Raw genomic sequence first — 8,829 nt, forward strand, 5'->3', positions numbered from 1 at the left:
AATACTGGACACCATGAGGCCAATTGCCATTGCGCGAATTTTTTCTTGATCTCTGTCAAGAAGTCTGTTGCATTCCTCGGTAAGTTTGTCAAGTTTTGACTGGGTCAATCTAACCATCATTAGGACAGAGTCAATTTGAAATTCAAGAAACATTAATTTCTGTGTTGGAATGACTACAGATTTATCATCATGTGCCATGAATCCTAGAGAACAAACTAATTGCATAGTATCCTTGACTTTTTGCCTGCAGTCATTCTCAGTATCCCCTTTTAGAAAGGAGTCATAGATATAACCTAGAATGACGTGTCCATTTTGCCTTAGTGTAGCATACATCAGCTTCAACAACTTTGTGAACATGCGAGGAGCACTAGCCAATCCATTTGGCAAGCATGTATATTGAAAGAGTTTAACTTTCCATTTAAATTTTTAGATATTTTTGATGTTCCAATGCAATCGGAACAGAATAATACGCATCGTGTAAATTAAGTGAAGCTATATAACAATTCGGCGTTATTAGTTTCAAGGCAGGTTCGAAAGTGTCCTTTTTAAAATGATGGTACACAATTCAATGTGCTCATTCAGGCCTTTCAAATTTAGTATCATACGATAACTTCCATCCTTTTTGGCCTCACATTTTTCAGGTCGGTCCAATACCTATATTAGGTCATTGAACATCTCGACAGAGATACCATCCCTGAATAATAAGCCATTGACAATCTCGGCTAATTGAGAATTGGCAGCAATGTCACATTTGTCTTTCACTATAAATTTTCCGGCAATGTCTTTGGACAGAGTGGACGAATTACTTGTATTGATCTCACCAGACTCGTCGGACTCTTTCTGAATTTTAGCAAGAGGTTCACCATCTGTTTCTTCTAATGGTTTATCGTATTCTTCATACGAATTTTCAAAAGCCTCTTGCATGGTGCCTACTCTCTGTCATAGAGAAGCAATTTTGTCACCCTGTTTCCCTTGGTTTTCCTGGATACTTTTCAGTACCTTCAGAATAGCAGCGTTATCCACGCCGCCTTCATTCATTTTCGGTCCGTGACCTGTGTTACCACTAGTAGATGCTATGGTCGTGGCTTGACCAGCAGCTGCACGTTTGCGTTTCTCACGGCTAGGTGAATTGTCTTTGTCGCCCTGTGTATTTGCGTCTTTATCCTGCACACGCACATCAGCTCCGTGCTTTGACGCCATACATACAAATATTACTGAGTAAAATTTTTTGAACGCAATAAGAACATAACTACGTTGCGTTAAACCACAGCCACGGTAACTGTAATACATGTACAACCACGCTGCACATACAGAACTATTGTTTTTGTAGAGAGAAGCCAAACAACGTCCAGCTTCCAAGTTTATGAACAGTGCACTGATGAGGCTACACATGCGCAGTACTATATCATGTGATTCTAAGTGCGATGACGTAATAGAATCAAGTTCCCCGCCACCATGAGATTGAAAGGACTATCAGACTGAAAGGAAGGACTACATTGAGTTTGTACAAAGAAGTCACCTTACATAGCAAGACCAGTACTTACTGACATCATAGAGGACACTATAGAGGAAAATAGAAGCATGCATTAATGTTGTTGCCAATGCAAATAATATTGACTATTATATTATGGCATTACCAATTCCAGTGAATTTTGTGACGTCATCGCTGTACATTATTACTGATAATGTACTCCGTTATTGGGCATCGCGACCCCGGAACGAGCATAACAATACCGTCAAGTTTATGTACTAAGGCAATAAAGGTGTGGGTATTTAAAGGTGATTCAAAATGCTCACATTCACTATCGCTAATTTGCTAGACGACATGTTTGTGAAATGCATTCTGGTTTTAAAACTTTTCAAAAGCGTCTGCAAACACCTTAAAATGACCCTTTTTCAGTCACTTCCCTTCGGATTTACTTCGAGAGTTTTCGGGTATTTCCGGTCCCACCTAGACCACGGATTTTATGACGTCATAAAGAGACATGGATAGCACGTAGCCTATGGGGAGCGTAGTCACTAGGTGAACAAAACTCAACAGCATTGTGAAAAAATACATTGCTAGTTGTTGTAACAGACATCAGTAAACAAAAACTACACTCTACATGTCTTATTAACCAACATTTACCGATATTTACTCACACTTTCTGACTAATTGGCAGTGTCTGTTGGGGAAATTATGGGGTAAACACCGTAAGAATTTTTTTTTAAAGATTCAAATTAAAATGAAACAAATTTGTGTTCACAGCAGTTCATTGAAGTGTATATGTGTGTGTGTACGTATACGTACGTGCGTCGCTATGATTAGTATTGAGCTTCCGGGCCGAACATGGCAGACGATGTTCAGCGCTGTGTATATTATCCGTTGTTTTGCGTTTCTCGGTCTACAAATTCACTGGAATTAGCAAAACTATAAAATAATAACAATAATGTACGCCCTCCCAGTCCATAATGGACTCAAGCAAACCTTGCACTCCATAATGGGCTCGGCTGTCGCCTCGCCCATTATGTCGTTCAAAGTTTGCCTTCGTCCATTATGGGCTGGGAGGGCGTACATTATTGTTTAAATATAGAAAGTAGTTAAACAATGTGATCACGCCATCGCTCTTCCAGCTGCCAGCAATTAGTCATTAATTGCCACTGTTAATCTTTTAATGACTCTTAATATTGTCACACCAGAATAATATTCGCGAAATGCAAACATTTGTTCTGAGTATTAATTCTTGACAGCTAAGAGATCACTGTGACTCTGAAGATTTCCACTCTGCAAATGTTGGGTTTCTGTTATTATGCCTTGAACCGATACTAATTATTATCGAATAACGCTATTTCGATTAAAAGGAATACCAGATTGTCACATGATTTACGATTCTGATATGCCACCACGAGATTAGTTTGCTTCTCAATTTGGACGTTAGAGGTCAAAAACACTGACGGCAATTTATCCTGAAACTCGAATATTCCAGTGTTGCTTGCAGCCGGTCACCAAAATAGCGACACATACACATACCAACATATGTTCCAGTAAAGTAGACATTCTACCTCGTATAAACGTCTGTCCACAAGGTTACCTTAAATTGGAAATATGGATGTCAGGAATGCGGATTTATTATGGATTTCAAGTTTTGAGGCTTTTTTCAATAAATTCTATCAGCACATTTTATTAAGTTTTTTCTTTCAATTAATTAGTTACCAAAATGACATCCGTCAAAAAATGACTGTCCATTTTCCATTGATAGCACCATTTTTAATTTCAATTTTTTTCATTTTTGGTTTTCAGTAACAAAGGTGTTTATCGGCAATGGAAGATCCAATTGGTCAACATTTGTATTACGGGAACGACGAGCTTTCCATAAAGGACCAAACTACGACATGACAACCGATTTTCCAGATAGTTTTGGCGTTATGAAAAGCTGTTATAAGTAGAGAGATCGTTCAATAACTTTAAGTGAGCTGAAGGGTGCAGACGGTTTGTTTCTCACAATAGCAGCCGGCCAGGATTTAATCAACACTCTTTACACACTGCCAGCTGTACGTACGTTAATTGCGTTTTAACTTTCATTTATCACAATTATTAATAGTTAGTCCATACCACGTTTTTTCTGTTTTATTGAACTGAATTGATCTAACATGTGAATTGTACATCTGGGATGAGTTGGCAAATTTATACTATTTTTATTTTCTCCATAAACGTGTTAATGCAAATTGAATCAGAGCCAGAGAATGTTTTCCTGTATTTTAACCTTTTTTTCTGTTGTGTCTTGCTATTAAAATTCTATTAGCGCTATTACCCAAAATTGTATTCCTTTCAACCATTGACAATACGAGTGTCTTTGTCACTACGAGTCGCAGACGAATAATGATAAAACCATTTTATGTTACAATACCGATCTTTTATTCATTGTTTTTCTAAAATATGTCCCAACCCCCAACCCCCCACCTATTTGTCAATAATTCTTCAGGCTATACCCACCCCCTGACACAGTCTACAAAATATGGCCGAACAACACTTATTACTTCCTGAAAGTCAAATTCTCTGATAGGATGTTAATAGAATGTTTGGAATATTGTTTAGAATGATGATTGCCAAGTGAGCCTATAGTACTCGCTTACAATGGGACGTACTTTGTAATTCTGAACAAAAAAGTGCTGCTAGTAGTGAAACCACACAATCCTTTTGTCTTTTTGAAAACCGTAGCATGATGTAAATCTAAAACTTTGCCTAATTTCTTGAAGTTACTTGCTGATTAACACTGCATACTGTAATATAATCTCTGGGAAAGATTTAGATAGGCGGTATGCGGACTTGCAAATGTTACAAAGCAAGCGCTATAGTGTGCTGCTAGTGTCATTATTCAAATAAACACTACATGGGAACCCAGTACTATAACATCATTACATACAAGCTTGTTCGTCTCTCATCGTAGATTACGGAGGTCACACTGTAACATAATATTTGGTTAAACATATAATCATTGGTAGCCTTCACGTTTGTGTAAATGTTAGACATGCTGTCTTCTGAAACCAGGGAAAGAGACGTTGGCTTCAAACATCATAAATAGTGTATCATCTGACAAAAGCGAACGGATACAATTATATTCAAGTAGAGAACACAAACGGATACTTTCAATCACACCATTCTCATATTCCTTCTGTTGTTTCACACTGACTTTTCAGGTTAAAAAAAAACATAACAGGTTTATCAAATATCCAAACAGATACCCACTTATCATCCATAGTGCAACTTTTAAGCTTAAACTCAACCAGCTTGATGTGATATAGTTAATCACATTTTACATTTATAAAAAAATCGTTACACATTGTAATTTATATATTCCCCAATCTCAGGTGTACATATTCGATATTCAAGTAAATCTTTTCAAAAGTAATGGTACTTTTTTGTTAAGAATAGTATGTTTTATTTTCTAAAGCATTGGTCGACAATCTGTTACTGTATGTTGCATTGTTCCTATCTTTAAGTCCTGAAATTTAAAAAAAAAAAAAAAAACTTTTTCCATGGTCACCAACCTCTTTCTGGAGAAACTAAGCAAGAATGAAGTATAACCAAAATTGATAGTGCCTAAAGGGACTAAAATAGCGCGTTTCACAAGCTGAGGCCACACTATCACAAATTATACCACTTTCTGGGCAACACATTGTTCTGAGTTCTCAATATCAGTTACCATTATAAATCCGCATTTATCGCATGCGCAGTTGTCATAAAACGCTGTCATACATATATTGGGTTTTTTTTTGTAAATCAATAAATACCCTTCTATCATTAATATGGCCACTTTAGCTCAATATTTTCAGTGAATGGTTATAAATGACTAACCACCATAAATGCCTTGTGAACTGGTCAGTCATTAGTGGTGACCGATTGGGGCATGGGGAGAGAAGCGGCCCTCTCTTCCACCAGATGAGAATTAACCAATTTATCGTCGGTGGCCTGATCGAACGAATAACACTCCAGTTATACTTGGCGCATCTCAGTATGTGTATGCATTGTTATTGCTGTAGAAGGTCAGGCATTTCAGGCATCAACTCAAACTGGAAAATAATTATAAAAAAAGAAACTGTATATCAAAATCTTCGTTATAATTTCAGAAATGCAGAAAGCCATGATGAGAGCCAAAAATTAGTATCATGAATAAAATTACAGCATTTTCACCTCCCATAAGAGGAAGTTAATGAAATTGTGAAAAAGGGTGTGGGCGAGGGGGGCTCGGTTTCTCTATCTGTGTTGTAATTTTCATTTGAAATGAAACTGCGTACACATCATTTGGGAAAAAGAAAAACTAAATAGGTTTTGATAAATACTCCATGAATATTAATGATGTAGTTGCTTAATTAACTATTATAGCTATTAGGCAATATTTTTGGAATATATTCACGTGTCAATTTTCATATTATGTGGTGTATACATTTATGATTTTAAAAAAATGTGTGTTCTATAAAGGTTGATGTGGGTTTGAGTAATAATGATAAATTTGCATAACTAATGAGTTCGGTAAATAGGCAATATCTTTCAAATCTTTGAAATCTTGTATAACTTGGTGTATTTGTTTATATAGATGATTACAAAGTGTATGTGTTCTACCTAGGTGTTGATGTATTTCTTAATTTGATTGAGTAATTTGCATAATTAACGTTGTTGGTGTGTGTGTTATAAGCTTATTAATAAATAATAAATGATTTCATATGCTTAAATCGAATATTTGCTTGTCTTGTGTGCGACAGGTATCAGCCAACAAACCAGCGCCTATATTTTTATTCCAACAATAAACGTGTTACCATGGCAACGGTCATGCTTTGAGCAAGGTCCCCTTTCGTTTTTCTATATAATTCAGCAATGTAGCATGGTGTAGGAAGATTGGAAATGTAAATCCTATATTATCAGAGTAACAGGTTGTAGTAAACGGAGTTTGAACAATGGTTATCAAACTAAACCTGGCTAAAGCAAAAGTAAAATAGGAGGATTAAATAAGTAATATCTTCTGTCACTCTACCTGTATGACATTTGTTTGTAACATTTGTTCGTCTGTCGATATCTCACTATAAACGGAGAGGAAGTAGGGGAAATACATAATTTTATTTCTAAATATATTGGTACTATCCTAGATTTCGATTTAAATTATACAGATAATGTAGACTATATTTGTAAGAAGGCACAATAGCGCAGTTATCTGCTTCGTAAGATCAAATGTTTTCTCGTAAGTAAGTATATTTCAGCCTCAGTGTATCGTTCACTAATCGAAAGCGTTTTGACCTTTAATATGGTATGTTGGTATGGAAATCTCCCAGTTAAAGACAGGACAGAGTTGACACGAGTCGTCAGCCTGAGAGGACGGATTTTGGTTCAATATAATTTAATAATATGTACTTGCAAAACAAGTAAATGCACACATTGCGTTATATACACCCTTGAGTGGTACTAGACGTACATTGGTTTGATTTCATTTAAAATTTCGATGACTAATGATGATCTGTGTCTGTAGCAGCCGGAGCTCGAGCTCCGAACTTACAAAACCCTCTAACGTATACATGCTAACGAATGTAAATGATGTTAACAGCTTAATCTGATATTTCGTGTTTATCGCAAAGCTCCAACCGATAAGATTGTGACCTGTTGATCGTCAGCTTAAATACCTCGCGACAGGTCATGAAAGAAAGTCACGCGACTACATAATTTGCAGAGCCGTCGAAAGCCATTTTTGATACGCGATGAAGAATATAGTGAGATGAAACGTTGCATTCTCCATACATTCGATTCAAATTTGTAGAAAAAAATATATGGATTGTCTCAATTATATGACAAATATATCATCCCACGAAATCAAAGTTAGTTTTACATCATTATGCTCCTCCTATGATTCTGTGAGGACGTGACTACAAATACTTATCGCTTGTATTTGTATTAGTCCATGAAATCATACTTGGAGCATCATGACGTAAAATTAACATCGATTGCAAGGTATTACATATAAATATCAGAACATCCAATGCGGGTTGAAGCCCATGATTCACTCCCACGTTCTAGCATTAGTATAATATTACCAATGGGGGCAAAGCCTATGTCATAGGAATTACATAGGACGATCCTTTGCTCAGGATCAGCATTATCTATAACGATCTGCCGACCAGCCGTTTTTTCACCTTTATATTTTAATCCTACTTGTTAAGTTCGCAACCTTAGATATTTCACCCAGAAAAAAAAACTACTAACAACTAAAACAGAGTAGGTCTTTCCTCTCAGACAGGTACTCTACACAGATTAAATTGATGCTATACCGGCTACTCATTGAATTGCTGCAGTCACCTTCACTAGGATGCATAGCGGCATATATCATATATGTCATATGATGCAGTCATAACAGAGCGAGAATAACATACGATATTATAACATATCCGATTATGTCTTTTCCCTTCCAAAGTATATGCAAATCATCAGCTTATCTGTAACACGCAAATTCGTTATACTCAAAACAGGTGACGTATTTGATACGTATTTAATTTGATAGGAACACATACTTATCAATCACAGGGGTGGGTGTATGAGAGCGAATGATCAAAAAAAAAAACTGGATAGTTGTGTAGCCCTCTCACTTGCTTTGAACGTGAAACACGTATTGACTAAGATTGTTTTATATACTGGTTTTCCGCCTCAGTGCAACTTGGTATACGTAATCTATATTTAAACATTCTTCTTTGGTTTTCATTGGGGAAGAACAGTTTTACTTTCCTGGTTAACCCCCCTTCCCCCCCCCCTCTCTCATACGTGGTTTTCCTGATGTAAACCCCATATATACGGCACATATATACCATTCGTTTCATCCCTCGGACAGTGACACACATCTCAAACTCTCACACCTATGTCGATGGGAAATGTTGAAGAAGATATTTTTCGGTCTCTGTAGTGCGGCTATTGTTGGAATACTACTTTTCTACGAATATTTGATGTTGGATGTTGCGAAGCTTAGTAGAGGCGTAGCTGTGTCTGTTGTTGCACCACGGATTGAAAATATCGGTAACGATGTACAGGAAATGGTAGGAAAAAATATCATTGCATACATTTATAAGCTATGATATTTTGAATAACCATACTTCGTTTTCATGATACAGCGTACATTTTTAAGATTTAAGTTACACAAAAAACGGCGTCGACAGTTTGGTAAGCGTTTACGTCAATTGCCAATTGTCGAGTATTTATAAATGTTCTCATTTAACAGCTGTAATTCACCTAAATTTTGAATTTTGACCTTTTTGCGGACCATCATATCATTAATTACGCCCAGTACCTCACGGCCAAACAATACTAGACATGATGTC

This window comes from Glandiceps talaboti, chromosome 3 (assembly GCF_964340395.1).
Source record: "Glandiceps talaboti chromosome 3, keGlaTala1.1, whole genome shotgun sequence".
NCBI classification, from domain to species: domain Eukaryota; kingdom Metazoa; phylum Hemichordata; class Enteropneusta; family Spengelidae; genus Glandiceps; species Glandiceps talaboti.